The sequence below is a fragment of the Suncus etruscus genome, chromosome 18 (genome assembly GCF_024139225.1).
Source record: "Suncus etruscus isolate mSunEtr1 chromosome 18, mSunEtr1.pri.cur, whole genome shotgun sequence".
Classification (NCBI taxonomy): Eukaryota; Metazoa; Chordata; class Mammalia; order Eulipotyphla; family Soricidae; genus Suncus; species Suncus etruscus.
This window is the reverse complement of record NC_064865.1, coordinates 35,879,876-35,899,685: the sequence shown is the minus strand read 5'-3', so window position 1 is coordinate 35,899,685 and position 19,810 is coordinate 35,879,876.

Here is a 19,810-nt window from a genome sequence, read left to right as displayed (position 1 = left end):
CAATGTTTTGTTCAATCAATCGTTCATGGTACTAATTGAATCATGGTCATTTATTTTCTCTTTAGAAAAACTTGAGACTTACTTTTCCTTGCACAAGGAGTTAAAATATTAAGGGGTCACGTTTTGGTACTAGAATAGATAGTATATAGCAAAGTCACTATTAAACATGATTATTCTAGAGAGATCGTAATTCCTTCCAATTTTATACTTTTTTTAATTTTTATCTGAGAAAGTATCTAATTCTATATTTGTGTGGTTTGGATACATTATATGATGATTATACTAATCATTTGTACCCTTACTACTATTTATTTTATATAAGTATATACTGTATCTAATATTCTCTGAACGTAATAATTTGCACAAAATTCACCAAATAATTTATGCAAATATTATAAAGTTCTAGGCTCTCCCCAAATATCTTATAGCATCTATTAGTTTCCTTAGAAAGGAAAATGAGAAGGCCTGTTATCTGGAAGGCTTTATTTCACTCCCTGACACTGATACTACTAGGTGAATTAAAATCATTTCTAGTTAGAGGGAGAATTGTTCCTGAATCCAACTTCCAAACAGGAACGTTATCTGTCTTTCTAAGGACTGATGAATATTACAGTTTTTGAGACTAACCTGTCATTATTCTTTTTACTTACAGAACAGAGGCAAAAAATAATTAATAATTACTGTATCAGAAAGACAAGAAAAATATCAATATCGAAGTTTTTATATCCTGCATCATAATCATGAATTTATGCAAAATAATGTCGTCTGTATTTCTAATCATGAAGCTAAATTCATTTTATCAAGTCCTTTCTGAGAATCCCAGAGAAAATGGTAAGTTTGAAAATAAACAGAGTGGTAGATGTTAATATTCTTGTTACTAAAAGAGTTTTAGGCAGTTTTAGTATATCAAGGAATAGTTTTTAAAGAATGGATAATATAACTTTATTATGTTTATATAATCACTTAAAAACTATAGAAAACATATAATTACCTTAATAAGTCTTAGTAGGTATATAATAGCTTAAAGAATCTAAAATATTTTTCTAACTCTATTGGAATAAGAATAAATGGATTTCAAATAACTCAAATGTGAAACACCTTTTTTGTGATTGTAACAATGATAAATAATTTTGCTAAAAATACAGGACCTCTTAAAAGGGAACAAATTTTCCCTTTATTTGGGCCCTATCAGATTACAAGGCTGATAATTTATGGAAGTTCCTTTATTTTATATATGGTTTGAACTCAAGTTCCTGAAACAATTATGTTATATGCCTCTCTCACCATTAACAGTAATAACAGTTTTTTTTTTTTAAGAAATGCTTATAAGAGCCAGAGTGATAGCACAATGGTATGATATTTGTCTTGAATATAGCAGACATGGGACAGACCGGGTTCAATCCCCAGCATCCTATATGGTCCCTCAAGCTATCTAAGAGAGACTTCTGCAGGCAGAGCAGGAAGAAGCCCTGAGCCAGGTGTGGCCCAAACCTCTCCCAAATACTTTATATTATTTTCCTATAACTAGATATTTTTGTTTTTCTCCTCATTGCTTTTGGTATCATGAAGCTTTTAACTTAATAGAAAATGATTGGGAAAGTTTCAATTTCTTCAATTTCCTTAAAGAGTTTGCAAAGATTGACAATAGGTCCTCTTTGAAGATTGAAAGAATTCATGAGTGAATCCATCTGGCCCTGGACTTTTATTTTTAAGAAGCCTTTTGATTATCATTTTAATTTTCTTTTTTTTTTATTTGAAGACAAAGATGTAAAGAAAGGACAAGGTGAAGTTACAGTGGGAAGGCAATCACCCGTAAACAGAATTCTCAAAAGAAATCCCCTTGCTGACACCTTAATTTTGAATTTTTAGCCAAAAAAACATTAAGAAATATAAAACAAAACACATGCACAATTACTTTGTCCCTCAAGTCCCCAGATTGTAGTATATTAACACATATTAGCAGTACATAAAGCAATCTAATTTTAATTTTAATTAAATTTAAATTTAATTTTTTAATTTTTTTTTACAACTTTGGTCCACCTTTATTTCAAGGTTCCTTCCCATAATATTCTCAGATCATTGTATCTTATTGACCATATATCAGAGTTGTTTCCATTGTGAATTGTCTAATTACTTGCTTTGTTTCTTTCTTTTTTTATTGTAACAATTTATTCAAGAGACAAAATTGATTAACATAATGAGGTAAACTAACATAACATAATATAGTGACATAACATAACATATAATATAATTGATATAATAATAATACATGTAAGTCAAAGAAAATTTCTGATTAAAAACATATATTTTCCATAATGGCTTACATATCTTTCACAGTAGTATTTTAGATACATATTAACATTGAGTCAGGGAATACCCATCATGACACCTATCACACCCCGGGCTGCTTTTAATTTTTTATTTTAATTTTAATTAAATTTTAATTTTAATTCTTAATTTTATTTTTCTTAGTAATGATAGGTCTGTTCATATATTACAATCATCTTGGTTCAACCTTGGTGGAAAAGGGTCAAAGTATGTAACCATTTGTTTCAAGTTCTCTTATAGCGTATATATTCTCAAAGTAATCTCTGATTATCTTTTGAATTTCTGTGCTGTCTGTTATGATATGAGCCCATTCATTTGGGATTTTATTTTTTTAAATGTTTAATCTTTGTGATTTATCCATCTTGTTTATTTTTCAAAAAATCAATTCTTGCTTTCCTTGTTCTTTTGGGTTATTTTGGGGATATATAGTTTTTAATTTATTCTCTAATTTTTATCCTTCTGCCTGCCTACTACTTTCAGCTTACTATGTTGGTCATTTTCCAATTTCATAATTTGTGTGACTTATTTATGTAGACATTCTCTTCCTTCTTGAGTAATACTTGAAAATCTATAAATTTTCTTCTTAGTACAGCTCTTACCGTTTTCCACAAACTCTGATGATTTCTCCTTCATTCTCAGTTGTCTCCAGAATTATTTATTTCTTTTTTGATTTCCTCTCTGACTTACAAGTATTCTTAAGTGAACTTCTTAATTTCTATGTGTTAAAGTTATTTCTCTACTTATATTTGTAATTCACTTTATTTTCAGTGCATTCTGCTCTTAGAAGACAGATGAGAAGCTTGAATGAACAGGACCTCCAGTATTCTCAAGACTTCCCTCAGTCTCCTGATGAATTCCAGTTTCATAATTGTTTATCAGCCCTTTGGGTCCAGCCAGGTAGGTGCTGGAGAGAGAATAGGGAACCTCACTCCTTAATCTCTTCCACCAAATGCAAATAGGGCTGTCTTTTGAAGTATTTCCCAGCATCCTTCTGGATCCCAGCGCCTTTGATGAATCTTTGTTCCCTGGACACAGTGAGGCCTGTGTCCGGGTGGGGAACAGGGAGGTTCTAGTCCTAATCCCCTTTACCAAACTAAAACGAATGGGGCCTCCTCTCCTCTACAACCTTCCCTCAGTCTCCTTCTGGGTTTCAGTACCATCATGGTTCATCTGTCCTTTGTGGTCATCCAGGTTGGTGCTGGTGAGAGAATAATCCCTTCCACCAAATGCAAATGGGACTGTCTTTTTGGGTCTCTCCCAGCATTCTTCCTTCCTTCCCATCAGTCCTCATTTTCCCAAACCATGCAGAAGTGGTTTATATCATAAACTTCCTGGCAGATTAGTTTTAGCAATTTTTTTCAACAGCCTGAGAACTCCAAACCACTAGATGCAAAGTTCAATGGGGAAGCTAAAGAAGACATCTACTGTGGGGGATATGTAGAGAAATACTGGCAAATTTCCAAGTCCACCCAAATGCTTGAACCTGATAGATGAGGACCTAAAATCTACAGTTAATGATTTAGCAATGAAAATCAAGGAGTCACTAGCCTGTGAAATTAAGAAAACTGTAGATGAACAATTCAACCAACCGAAAGAAAAACTCCTTCAGAAAATGAGAAAATCTATACAAATGCAACTGAAGGAACGAAAAAGAATATTAGCAAGCCATAATAGTAGAATTAAATAAGTGGAAAATTGCATAGATGAATTTGAAGACAAATTACAAGCCAACTGGGATAAAGAAGTAAAAAATGGGGGGACAAAACCCTGGAAGATAATGTAAGGTACTTAATGAACAAGGAAAGGAGAAATTAATCTCCGAATTATAGAAATTTCAGAAGGGAAAGAAAACAGGAAAGGGGAAGAACAAACAGTGATGGAGATAATAGCAGAGAATTTCCTACCATTGGGTAAGAGAATTCTTTACAAAATCAAAAGGCAAAAAGAGTGACAAACAAAATAGACCATAACAGAGCAACACCAAGACATTTTAATCCAAATGGCAAAAAAGAAAAACAAAACAAACAAACAAAAAAAAAAACAAAGAGAGATGTTCTCAAAATCAGTAAGGGAGAAATAACAACTCAAGTGTAATGGAAACAACATAAGAATCAAACCAGATCTTCCATTTGAAACAATCCAGTCAAGAAAAGAGTGTAATGACATATTCAAATTACTAAATGAAAGAAACTTTCAACCTAGAGCTCAGCAGCAGAACTACCCAGCAAAACTCTTATTTACCTCAGAGGGAGGATTAAAAACATTCTCAGACAAAAGAACTCTTAATATTTGCACTAACCAAACTGACCCTAAATGAGCAAATCAAAGAGCAGCTACACAAACCAAATCCCCAGTTCTTTTCTTTTCTTTTTTTTGGGGGGCCACACCCAGTGACACTCAGGGTTTACTCCTGGCTATGCTCTTAAAAAACATTCCTGATTTGGGAAGCCAGGGGATCAAACTGTGGTCTGTCCTAGTTTAGAGCGTGCAAGACAAATGCCTTAACACTTGCGCCACAGTGCTCCAGTCCATAAATTCCCAGTTCTAATAACAACAACCTTATGCAATATAATGGCACAACAGCCGTTTCTGTCAATAGTTTCCTTAAATGTCAAACTCTCCCATCAAGAATGGATATAGCTGTTTAGTTTGAGCAGGTGTCCAATCAACTGATCTTTATATATATATATATATTCTAATGCTTTATATATACATATACATATATATTTTTTTCTAATGCTTTTATCCACAGAAATGGGTGCAGAATGTGTTTGGAAGTATTTGGACTTCCACTACAGTGCTCACTATAAGTAGTTTTAATGTCTTAATTTTACTATGTCTATAAAAACTCCTTGATCTTTTTTATCCACAGTGGTACTTGGAGATATATGTTGGTCACCCCAGTTCCACATTACAATGCCTTACTATATTAAACTCTGAAAACAGGGCTCATTATTATGATGTCATGACAAAAAATTCTAATCTATTTATTTTCTACTTGATTATGCCTGCTAATATAATCAAATGTTTAAATCCACATATAACAATGGAATATGCAACTGCATGCCATGAACTCCTATTAGAGAGCTCATTCACTGAATATGTAATGTGTTTTCAATTGTAGGTAGTTTACCATTATACCATAATGCTCATAATTTAAGATTGCTTTTAGGAAAGAAAACTGGATGCTCAAGACCTGATAAACAATATTTTATGGCATAGACTCCTCTTACAGTGCTCATTATCATATCCTTAGTTTTCTATGCTTGAAAGTTATGATTGTATTTAAGAATGTTCTATATACACAACATGTAGGCAAAACACTCCAGGATATTGAGACTAAAGGCATCTTCAAGGAGGAAAGTGCACTCTCCAAACAAGTGAAAGCAGAGATTAACAATATGGAAATATACTAAGCTGAGAAGCTTCTGCACCTCAAGGGAAATAGTGCCCAGGATACAAGTGCCACCCACTGAGTGGGAGAAACTATTCACTCAATACCCATTGGATAAGGGGCTACTATCCAAAATATACAAGGCACTGACAGAACTTTACAAGAAAAAAACATCTAATCCCATCAAAAAATGGGGAGAAGAAATGAACAAACACTTTGATAAAAAAAAAAAGAAATACAAATAGCCAAAAGGCACATGAAAAAAATGCTTCTCATCACTAATCATCAGGGAGATGCAAATTAAAACAACAATGAGATACCATCTCACACCACAGAGATTGACACACATTACAAAGAACGAGAACAATCTGTGCTGGCGGGGATGTGGAGAGAAAGGAACTCTTATCCACTGCTGATGGGAATGGCATCTAGTCCAACCTTTATGGAAACCAATATGGAGATTCCTCCAAAAACTGGAAATCAAGCTCCCATACAATCCAGCTACACCACTCCTAGGAATATACCCTAAGAACACAAAAATACAATACATAAATCCCTTCTTTACACCTATATTATTTGCAGTGCTATTTACCATAGCAAAACTCTGGAAACAACCAAGATACCCTTCAACAGATGAATGGCTAAAGAAACTGTGGTACATTTACACAATGGAATATTATGCAGCTGTCAGGAGAGATGAAGTCATGAAATTTTCCTATACATGAATGTACATGGAATCTATTATGCTGAGTGAAATAAGTCAGAGAAAGAGAAAAAATGCAGAATGGTCTCACTCATCTATGGGTTTTAAGAAAAATGAAAGACATTCTTGCAATAATAATTTTTAGGCACAAAAGAGAAAAGAGATGGAAGTTACAGCTCACCTCAGGAAGCTCACCACAAAGAGTGATGAGTTTAGTTAGAGAAATAACTACATTGTGAACTATACTAACAATGAGAATGTATGAGGAAAATAGAAAGTCTGTCTACAGTGCATGCTGGGTGTGGGTGGGGAGGAGGGAAATTTGGAACACTGGTTATGGGTATGTTGCACTGGTGATGGGGGGTGTTCTTTGCATGACTTAAACCCAAACACAATCATGTTTGTAATCAAGGTGTTTAAATAAAATATTTAAAGTAAATAAATACTTAAATAAATAAAAAGTTTATATATCAGGGGCTGCAGCAATAGTATAGCAGGTTACATATTTGCCTCATATGTGGTCAATCTAGATTCTATTCCTGGCACAGATAGGGTCCTTTGACCCTGCCAAGATTGATTTCTTATCATAGACACAAAAGTAAAATCTGAGCACTGCTAGGTATAAACTCCCCACACACAAAAAATGTAAAAATAAAGTTCCTATAACTGACTGAAAAATACAATCTGACAATACTAGATCTATCTGCTGATAGATCAGGTTAAAAACATCTAATCAGTGGACTAAAGCAATTGTAAAGTGGGAGGAAAAAGAATGCTCTATACACAATCTAACCCATGAAGAGTGTAGATGCAATTTCCTCCATTTTGGGGGATCTATTTTGTAGGGAATTCTAGTAAATAAGTAATATCTAGTAGTAAATTCTAGTAGATAATGGGGATTGTTAGGTTTGTTACCTCTGCCCCATATGCACCAATAATACTTGTGGCACTGTTCTTTTTTTGCACAGGCACATTAAAATGAGGAAATTTTACGTATGCGAACAAGTTATTTTTTTTAAAAGGGTTAGGAACACATAAATTTTATACTGCAGGAGGGTATTACACCCTGAATACCTGGCAAAGTGACTTGGATTAGGCTTCAGAAGATCAGATCTGGACCATTTACTTTGGATACCATCTACAATAACAACCACAGTTTTCTACACCATCACCATGAATCGAACTTCTACCAGAGAGCCCCTGCTTTGCCCTGGCATTGACTTACTGCAGAGAGGGTCCATATGACTCGGTAATGGCAATAACCTGCTTTCAGGACAGGGCTCTCTACCTTGCCACCTAATGGTGAGATGAAACCAGAATACACTCCATGTAACCCTGACTTTGACATAGGATCAGTACAGAAACCAGAAATTCTAACTACACAAACCTGACAGCAACAACCGTGACTGTGTAGAAATTTTACTGGAATCATAGAGAAAGAATTTGAGGTTGGACAACCTAGTATACCTGGAACCTAAAGTTGGTCTTATGCCAGAATACTTAATGAGTAAGGTCTCCCTGTTTTTAGGGAAAAGGTTTTTTCCTTTCTATTTCTCTCATATTTTGCTGTGCCTATGAAAGCAACAACTGCCACACACACACTTTTTATTGCATTTTTATCTTTTATCTTAAAAAAAGAGCTTACTAAACATTCTGCTACTGTATTAATGATTTATTGGAGATACAATTATTTTCACAAATATACATGCTACTGAATTTTATCTTCTCTTCCATTTTATTTTTTTACTTTTTCTTTCTATTTTATTAACTTTATTTCCATCATCTTGAAACAAATGAATTATTATCAGTTATGTGAACTATTGATGCATTTTCTTTAAATAAAAAATAATTTTGGGGCCAGTGAGATAGCATGGAGGTAAGGCGTTTGCCCCTCATGCAGAAGGACGGTGGTTCGAATTCTGGCATCCCATATGGTTCCCTGTGCCTGCCAGGGGAGATTTCTGAGCATAGAGCCAGGAGTAACCTCTGAGCGCTGCCATGTGTGACCCCAAAACCAAATAATAATAATAATAATAATAATAATAATAATAATAATAATAATAATAATTTTAGAAAAGAAGATAGTTGATATAATTTATATCCTCTTGATATTATGGAGGTATATTTTGTGGCCCTACATGTAGTTATTTTTAGAGAATTAGCTCAGTTCGTTGGAGAAGGATATATAGTGAGCTTTTGCAGTATAAAAAAGACCTATGCATGCCTACTAAGTTCCTCTCTTACCTAATCAATCTATCACCGAGAGAACAGAGTGTTGTTGAAGGTTTCAACTACTACTGTGATGTTACTTTAAGTTTATTAGTAGTTGCTTTATTTTCCTGAACCCATTTTGCACACTTATGTGTTTAGGACTGTGATAACTTTCTGACATGAGTATGGTTACCCCAGCCTTTTAAAGTAGTTGTTTATAGGTAAGGTGCCTGCCTTGCCTGCGCTAACCTTGGACGGACCGCGGTTCGATCCCCGGTGTCCCATATGGTCCCCCAAGCCAGGAGCAACTTCTGAGCACATAGCCAGGAGTAACCCCTGAGCGTTACTGGGTGTGGCCCAAAAAACAAAAAAACAAAAAAACAAAAAAATAAAGTAGTTGTTTACTTGAAGGATTGTCTCCCAACCTTTGAATTTAAGTCTGTGTTTGATCTGATTATTCAATTTTTTTCTTGAAGGCAGCAAAAATTTGGATATCATTTTCTGATCAATTTTTCCACGCTGTCCCTTAATTAATGCATTTAATCCTTTGATATTGAGAGTGATAATCATCATGCAATTTTATGCCATCTATTTGTAGAAGTTTTGTGTTTGTTATATTTTCCTTGCCTTACAATATGCCCTTCAGTTCTTGCTTTATGGTTCATTTTGAGTCCTTAAATTTCCAGAGCTGTTGTTTATCTGTTTATATTTGTATTCTCCCTTTGAACCTGAATGAAAGTTAGGCTTTGTAAAGTATTCTCAGTCAAGCATTCATTTCATTGAGGTTTTGGGGCTATGTTCACCTCTGCCTTTGGTCCTGGAGAGTGGCTGTAAATCTTAGGGATGCTTGTTTGTATTTAATTTCTTTTTTTTATCTTGGTGCTTTCAGTATTCTATCTCTATGCTTTTTTATAATTGTGACTAGAATGTGTTTTGGAGTATGTATATTTGTCATTTTTATCTGGAACTCTTTGGACCTCCAGACTGTGGGTGCATGTACTATTCAACTCTGGAATTTATTAGCTCTGATGTCTTTGACTATTGTTTATTCATAGGGGTTTTCTTCCAGCTCTCTGGGATCCCAATAATTCTCATGATATTTCTGTTGAATTTATCCCCAAATTTTATTGTCATATGTTCACTTATTTTGTTTTTTTCTCCCTACTGTTTGATTATTTTAAGGCTCTTTTTTCAACTTCTTCTTTTGTATAGAGGTGATATGCAATTCATCTTCAAGCTCACTGATTCTGTCCTCATCATGTTTCTTTGATAGTGAGGCCTTCTGATAAGATTTTTATTTTCCTACCAGGTTTGTAACATCATAAATAGGAATTTCTGCATGTATATGAGAACCATGAACAGAAGGCTAGCTAAAATATTTCTAAAATATTAATTTTAAATGGAGTATTAAATATTAATTAAATTTTATCCCAAGAAATATTTAACCAGAAGGCCTGTTGCAGAAGTATTTCAACCTTGAGTGGATCACTGAAAATATTTTTTAAGATTCGGTTTATGGTGCTGACATTATATTCCCTTCAGATTATTCAGCTTAAAATTAATTCTCCTTTCTGCTGATATTCACAGGCAAAATACAGTCTTGATTAAAACTCCTTTGCCTGGATAATTTTTAAAACCAAATCAAAGAAAATATTTTTTTCTCTCTCTCTTCAAATTGCCCTAGCAGTATCAGCTTATGAGATGCAAGATCTGGACCAGAATGCAGATTTTGGGCTATTGACTTTTCCCAGAAATTGAGAACTACACCTTTGTTGATTTAGCTCTCTTTTTCACTTTACCTCTAAAATAATATGTCCTATCCCAAGGAGGATAAGAATTCCTAGATTCTTTTACTTCTAATTTCTTATTTTACATCTGAGGCTAGCTTGCCAGGAACTGCTTTGAAATGTAAACCTTAACCTTCTCTTTGGTAACTCAGAACTCATACTACTTACACCCATAGTTTGATGTATTGTTTTGTTGTTAAGCTCTGCTTTGTAATTTGCAGCTGCAGTCTTCTCTTTTTATCTATCTATCTACATACAATGTTTTTTTAATTTTAATTTTGTTAATGTAGTGTATTAGTTATTGTATTTGTTATATTAGATAAATATGTTATATTGTACAAATGCACATTATATCTTAAAATATATATATATATATCTTAAAATATATATAGTGGAGAAAAACATATGTGATTTGTGATGCACACCCAAGAGTGATCATTAATAACTCCTAGCAGAGCTAGGGGGATTATTTTGTAGATTGTCAACCAAGTCTCAGTAAGCTATCAAAAGGCAAGCACCATAGTTGTTATACTATTTTCCTTCCCCTTGGACTATAATTTTATCTTTGAAAAAATCAATTTTACTATATACTAATTTTTTGTCACAACTGGCGGTGCTCAGGGGTTACTCCTGGCTGTACACTCAGAAATCCCTCCTGGCAGGCTCATGGGGCCATATGGGATGCCAGGATTCAAACCACCATTCTTCTAATGCAAGGCAAATGTGCTACCTCCATGCTATCTCTCCAGGCTGATGCATAATTATTTTAATGTATCATTTATTCACTTAGTTAAATTTTTGAGGATATTTTATGTAGGTTGATCAGTCAAACACTGTAATTTTCTTGCATGTAGTTAACTCAGGTTTGACCCCAAATATTTCATATACCCCCAAGACTTATTAGGAGTATTCCTTGAGCACAGAATAAAGAGTAAATTCTGAGCACAGCTAGGTATGCCTCCACACAAGAAAACGGGCAAAGAAAAGTGACATACATATATGTATAGTTTGCTAATATATATCAGCAGACTCTCTAAGAAAACTACACCTCCTACTTGGTCATGCTGTATAAGATTCTGGATGAGGTGTTTACTGAATATAGATGATCCTGTTTACTGAGATGTTGCTGAGGATCTTTTCTATTGTATTCATGAAAAATAATAGTTTGTAACTGTATTTTTATACAGCATCTTCATTTCCTTTTGGTATCAGAGTGATGCTAGCTTCATAAAAACTACTTGGAAGTGGTCTTGTATCTTTAATTTCCAGGGAAATCCTGAAAAATATATAGAATGGGTCCTCTTGAATGGTTTGAAAGAATTCATTAGTGAATCCTTCTGGTCCTTGACTTTTGCTTGGGGGAAGACCTTTGATTACCATTTTAATTTAATCAATATTAATGGGTTTATTCAAATATACTAGATCATCTTGGTTCAACGTTGGAAGGTTATAAGTTCAAGAATTTACTTTCTCTCAGGTTTTCATGTTTTGTGACATAGAGTTTCTCAAAGTAATCTCTGATTACCCTTTGAATTCTTTTGGCCACACGCAGTGATGCTCAGGGTTACTACTGGCTATGGACTCAGAAATCGCTCCTTACTTAAGTACGATATAGGATGCTGGAGGATCAAACTGTGGTCCATTCTGGGCCAGCTGTGTGCAAGGAAAATACCCTACTGCTGTACTATCATTCTGGCCTCTACCCTTTGGCTTTTTGTAGCATCTTTAGCAATATTCCCTTTTTATTTCCCAGTGATTTCTTGATCTTTTTTTATCCTTCTAAAGAGCCAACTCTTGAAATCATTAATCTTTTGGATTGCTTTTGAATAATTCATTCATTGATTTCTGCTCTAAGCTTTATTATTTCTTTCTGTCTTCTTACTTTTGATTATTCTAGGAATTTTTTTGGTTCCATCATTAATTTTATCTCTGATCCACTAATTGTTCAGTAGTGAGATATTTACTTTCCAGTTGTTAATATTTTGCTTCATGTCTGCCTTTATTCACTTCTTGTTTATGTGCATTATAATCTGAAAAGGTAGTATGTATAATTCTTATTCTCTTTATTTTATGTAGGTATATTTTATGGGCTAGCATGTGGTCTATTTTGGAGAATGACAAATGTGCATAGAAGAATGCATGTCAGTTTTCTGGAGATGAATAGCCAAATATATATTTATGTAGCCTAATTTCTTTAATTTTTGCATTTTTCAATGCTAGTATAATATTTGTAGGTTTCAACCTAGTTGAACTATCATGTGGTGATAAGGCAGTGTTGAAGTTTCACACTTCTTTCATTAGTCAACAGTTGTTTTAAATATTTTGCTGGTGACTCATTGGAAGCATATGTATTTAAGAGTGGTTTCTTGTGGCTTCTTCCTGTTGTAAATATTCCTTAATTATTAAGAAGTGTTCATCTATGTCTCATAACTTTTATAAATTTATAATCAGTGTCATCTGAAATTAGCTTTTTTAAGGAGCTTGTTGCTTTAATTATTGTTTTCCAACCTTTGAGTTTGAGTGTTTTTTGGTTATGACTATTCAATGTTTCTTATAGGCAACAAATTTTTGGGTTCATTTTTTTGTTTTTGTTTTTTTGGGCCACACCTGCGGTGCTCAGGGATTACTCCTGGCTGTCTGCTCAGAAATAGCTCCTGGCAGGCACGGGGGACCATATGGGACACCGGGATTCGAACCAACCACCTTTGGTCCTGAATTGGCTGCTTGCAAGGCAAACACCGCTGTGCTATCTCTCCGGGCCCTGGGTTCATTTTTTGATCCATTTTACTATTCTGTGTCTCTTAACTGTTGTATTTACTCCACAGACACTCAGAGAGATGATTGTTATGGAACTAGTCTCATATTTTAGTAGGAGTTTGGTATGTCTGTGTTCTGTCTCTCAGTCTGAAGATTCAAGGATGATTCAATGTACTCAAGTAAATGAACAGAATACATCACAACAAAAGGAAAATAAAAAAACCTCATGATCATATCAATAGATTCAGACAAAATATTTCATAATGCACAACACATTCATTCTTGGTAAAAACTCTCAACAAGATAGGAATTGAAGAAACTTTCCTCAATATAGCCATGGCATTTACCACAAGCCCATGACAAATATACTCACTTAATAAAAATTAAAAAACTTTTCCCTAATATATGACCATACGACAAGGCTCCCCCCTCTTACCACACCTATTCAACATAATACTGGAAGTACTTGCCTTAAAAATTAGAAAAGTTATCAAGGGCATTCACATAGGAAAGGAAGAAGTCAAGCTCTCAATGTTTGCTGATGACATGATACTATATTTAGAAAATCTTAAATACTCTACACAAAGATCTTAGAAACAAGATTCATATATCGAAGTGGCAGGCTAGAAAATTAATTCACAAAAATCATTGGTCTTCTTTTATATAAATAATAATAGAAAAGAAATAGACATTAAAAATTCAATCCCTTTCACAATAGCACTTCAGAAATTCAAATAGCTTGAAATGGAGACATATTCCCTGTTCATGGAATGAGAGGCCTAACATCATTAAAGTGGCAATACTCCTCAAAACATAGTTTTTACATATACATATACATATGCATATACATATACATAAACATAAACATATATTTTACATATACATGCAATCCACCTAAGGATACTCATGACTTCTTCAAAGAAGTGGATAAAAATTTGTAGGAATACAATATGAGTGGTCTTCAGTTAATAAAAAATTTATTTGTTCTTTTTTTTAGAATACTACTCCAAAGTAGAAGAAATAAAACAGATTGAAAAACATCTTCTACAACTTATAGTTATACTATTTATTGGTTATATGTTTAAAAGTGAATTTACCAAAAGTGGTAAGTAACTACATATACAGTTGTTATATATTTTAGTTTATTTATCCATAAAAGTTTATCTTAATGAATACAATTTGATAATAATATATTATATGCCATTTTCTGAACATCACAGGAATTTGTAGAAGATTCTTAAAATTATATAAAATAATTGATTTTATTTTTGATAATAGAAGCAAAACATTAGGAGTTAGAAATCTCACCTAGAAGTGGTGTGTATCCTAATAACACAAAACTGAAAAAGCTCAAAATATATATTATAATTTCTATGTAACTACAATCATGTATTCCACAATATTTCTCTCAATTTTGTAAGTTCAATGAGAATTTATCTCCAGTTTAATTTTATGAACAATTTTATTAATCAAAGAAAACTTTCATACAATCTTTATGTCTTCACCTGTATAAGATGATACCAGGCTATCATTTTAACCATACTAATTTTAACTATATATTTTTCAAAGTGTTTGAAGTTCCTTTCATGAAAATTTTTTTTAAGTTTTCTTAGATGGACATGGGGAAAATTTATTAAGTTTTTTTAATAATTTTCACTTAATTACCCCTTAAAATGCTAGAGAATTTTACTTTCTTTTTCAGCTATATACTATGGCTTAAAACATTATTATTGAAGGGCTGGAGAGATAGTACAGTGGTAGGGTCTGGGTTTGATTCCCAGCATCCGATATGATGCCTTACCTGCCAAGAGAAATTTCTGAGAGTACAGCCAGGAGTAACTTCTGAGTGCTGCCAGGTGTGGCTCAAAAAAACAAAACAAAAATAACAAATTTATCATTGAAACTATAGTTTAAATTATGTCAAATGCTTTGAACTCTATTATATTTAAGAATACTGCCTATATTGATTCCCATCCTTTATATATTTCCAAATTTTAATTTTATATTTTACTTCCCTCCTTTCATGCCATATTTTCCCCATAATCTATGTTTGCTTTTGGTGAGGCTAAGAACATTAAGCATACAAACATATTATTTAAATACTGTGTATTTGTATGTTTTTAATAAAGACATACAAACTGTAGAATTTCTGTCATTTTTAACTTATAAGTCACATTTCTATGTTTAATTCTCAAATGACTTGAATGTTTTTGTTCAAAGGAAAGATAAAAATCTATCAATTATGCTTCTCTATAACATATTATTTTAAAAACTTATATAGTTTCTTGTATTATTTACTAAATTTGAACTTAAGGTCTCCTAAGTCACTTCATAGTTTACATTTACTAGTATTCTTAATTTCAAAATATTTTACCCATATTTTTCTGAATATTTAAGAACATTTAAGTCATAATATTATTACTACATATTTTTATTTTAACTCACACAATGTTCTTTTCTTCTTTATATTTGTTTTTGGTCCACCAATTAGTTCTTAGATTACTTCTGATTTTCTGATTTGGTGCTCAGAGATGATATTTGTGGAGTTTGAGAGACCATATAGGGTACCAGAAATAGAACCATGGTCAACTATATTCAAGACATTGCCTTACTTTCTGTAATATATCTCTGGCCCCACAAATTTTCTAAAAGGCAAAATTTTGACTCTCTCCTGATACAATTTTCTAAATGGCAAACTATTTGTAATTTCATAATTTACAAAAGGTTTATCTTTTTTTTTTTTTTTTTTTTTTGGTTTTTGGGTCACACCTGGCGGTGCTCAGGGGTTACTCCTGGCTGTCTGCTCAGAAATAGCTCCTGGCAGGCACGGGGGACCATATGGGACACCGGGATTCGAACCAACCACCTTTGGTCCTGCATCAGCTACTTGCAAGGCAAACACCGCTGTGCTATCTCTCTGGGCCCACAAAAGGTTTATCTTAAGAAAAAGTCTTATTTATTATATATTTCAATTGTGTTTTATCTTTCTGAATAATTTAGAAGCTAATGTTATGTTGTACTTCAAAAACAAAGAACACAATATTGTCATTCAACATGTGCATGTTGTTTTTCTCTTCCATTTAATTTTAGATAAAAATAAATTATAAAATTTTCAGAGCATAATATATTTTATTGATTAGACTGGATATTTTAAAATTTGCTTATTATGGGTTTTTAAACTTTCAATTCTAATTATTCTTAATTCAGGTTTTCTTAATTTTTCTTAGTATTGTATTGATATTGACACTACTCACCTCATTTAATTTTTTCAGTAATCTTTCAGTTATTTTGTATATCATCATTTAAAGAAGGCCTTTGTATAAAATTAATCAACTTAATAATTGAATATTGTGATTTTGTTTAGAAAATATTTTATCATGTCATTTTCCAGGAAAGTTTCCTAGCCATATCTTTTATAATTGCCTAGCTTCATATTAAAATTTTAATTTTTATTCTTTTATGTGTGTTAGTTAGCAGAAGTCTCATACAACCATAAATAAAATAGAATTTCAAATACAATATAATCAAAATAATTCATTATATACATAAAGGTATATTATTTTTTAGCGTTTTAAACAATTTGTTTTAATTATGTCATATAGGTTATTTAGTATGTGAGATAGCTTTTTATATCTAATCAACATGAATCCAAACTCATATTTCCTTCATTCCTAATCTTATTTTTTTAATTTTTTATTGAAACCAATGTGAATTACAAGTTTTTCAGTTGTATTTTAGGTACATACTGACAGTGTGTTAGGGTCATTCCCACTACAGTGTTGACCTCCCTCCAACATACTTCCCAAGATGCATCTTATACCTCCACTCTTTGCCCCCATGACTTCTTATAGTTTGGGTCTCTTAATTCTATTGTCTTTAACTTTGTTTTAGGCATTTAGATCTGACCATTTTTTATTTGTACTCAATACTCCTGAGACCATTTGCTTCTCTTGTAAAGCAAACAACGTCTCTCTACTTTAGCTGTTTTGACTTTTTGGATTTTCTCATATTGGGATTACCCAGAGTGGAGCACACCTCTATATTGCTTTGTTTGATGCTGGGTGGACAGTCTGCATCTGTGCTCTGTGTGTGGTGTGGTTGATCAGTAAGTGAGTATTCCTGCATGTGTGAGTGAAACCACTCCCAGGCTGGTGCTCTCCTTCTGTGCCCGGTGACTGCCCAGTGACAGCTCCAGATGCCCTTTACTCCCACCTCCTGTCAAAGTTCTTGTGTTAACGGGATTACAAAAAGTGGAAAAAAAATTTTTTGCAAACTTCGTTTTATATTAAAAAAATTATTGGGGCCGGGCGGTGGCGCTAAAGGTAAGGTGCCTGACTTGCCTGCGCTAGCCTTGGACCGACCACGGTTCGATCCCCCGGTGTCCCATATGGTCCCCCAAGCCAGGAGCAACTTCTGAGCACATAGCCAGGAGTAACCCCTGAGCGTTACCGGGTGTGGCCCAAAAACCAAAAAAAAAAAAATTATTAAGTCTGTGTTTATTAAATATAAGGTCCTGCCTCTGTTGCTGTGTTTGAAAAAATAAAATTTTATTAGAATACTAAAAAGTGGGTCCTATTCACTTTTTTCTTTTTTCAATTTGTAGGAGGACATAGAAATATGAGGTAGAACAAGATGATTCATATTCTTTGGTTCTGTAAAAAAAAAAGGCTGGAGCAACTATCTAGAAACTATAAATAAAATTAAAAGAAAAAAAGAAAGAAAGAAGAGGGGCATATATATCTTTTTTTTTTTCTTTTTGCATAGGCTCAGTAAACATTGGGGAAATGGCCAAGGAAATTCCTTTGGCCTAAGAGATACAGTGTATCCCTTTCCTGGAAGCATATTGTCAAAAGATTAACTATAGACCCAGGCATATTAGTTGTTGAACCCCAAGGTCTTTCTTTATGGTCTCAGGAAAAGTTTTGCTTAGTTGCAGTTGTCAAAGTCAGTCTTCTATAATTAGAAATCTTCGTTTTTGCACAGATCCTAGGACAAAGCCTATGATAAAGTCTTTCCTTATGGATTCAGGAAAAGCTTTGTTTAGCGGTAGTTGTAGTCAGACTTTTGTCATTAGAAATCTTGGTTTTTGCACAGATTCTAGGACAGAGCAGCTTGTGATTTAATCTCACCGCTAGTTGGTAAGATAGGGCAACCTGTCCCTGGATCAAGCTGTTACTGTTTCTTCCTCATCAGTGTCATATGAACCTTGCTTGAACATTGCTACCCTGGAGCAATTTGGCACCAGAGTGATATTAGGTCCTCCCCTAGAGCCAGAGCTTGATTTCTAGTAATGGTGCAGGGAACTGTGCCAAATCTAAGATTAGGATCTAGGGTTTGTGGTTGGATGGTTGATGTTCGATCAATTGAGGTCTAAGTCAAGTCCCCATTGCAAATGTTAGGATGGAAGACACCGCTACCTGATTAAATGTATGGTTTCTTATCCCTATTTCTATACATAACATTGCCCTGTTTTAGTGTACCTATGCAAAAATGAATGATGCCATATTATATTATTGGTATGTATGTGGCTAGAAATACATGCTATATTGTCTCTGTGACTTGGTCTTATCCAAAAAAAGACTTTTCTACTAGAATTTCCTACTAAGTAGAACCAGAAAAAAAATCAGATACCTGCCTAATGACCAAGCAATCCCTCTCTTGGGTATCTACCCAAGGAAAAAAAACATTTATCCAAAAATATGTATGCACACCACTATTCATTGCAGCACTTAGTAAAATAGCCAAGACTTCGAATCAACCTAGATGTCCAACAAAAGATGAGTGGATTGTGAAGATGTGGTACATATACATAATAGAATACTACATAGTAGCAATTTTCAGCAATATGGATGGAACTAGAAAATATTATGTTTAAATGTAGTAAGCTGGAAGAAGGATAAATATAGAATTATATCACTTATATGTGGTATTTAGAATATTTACATGATATATACTCCGAACACCATAAGTATCAGAAGTAGTGAGGAGAAGCAATCAAATCAAGCAGAAGGGGATAAATACAAAGCCTTCACTCTCTTTTATACTATAAAGAAACCTGCAACAAAGAAACAGCTGTTTAGATTGAACAGGTGTTAAATCAACCTCTCACTGCAAAGGCCTATAATAATGTTCAAATGTTTTTTGTCCACAGAATCAGGTGCAGAATATGATTGGATGAGAGGGGTGCTCTCTGCAGTGATCACTACTGGTATGTTTTAGTGCATTAATTTTATTATGTATAAAATAACTCTTCAACTTCTTTGTCCACAGTCGTTCTTGTAGATACAGTTTGGACACCCTAATTTTGCATTTAGTACTCTAAGTTATTAAATTTTATATACAGTGCTCAATTATGACAATGTCTTGATAAAATATTCCAATTTACCCAATTCCTTTTGATTGTGTCTTCTACTATGACCTAAAGTTTATTACCTTAGAGACCACTGAAATAAGAAACTGCACACCGGGCCCGGAGAGATAGCACAGCAGCGTTTGCCTTGCAAGCAGCCAATCCAGGACCAAAGGTGATTGGTTCGAATCCCGGTGTCCCATATAGTCCCCCGTGCCTGCCAGGAGCTATTACTGAGCAGACAGCCAGGAGTAAACCCTGAGCAACGCTGGGTGTGGCCC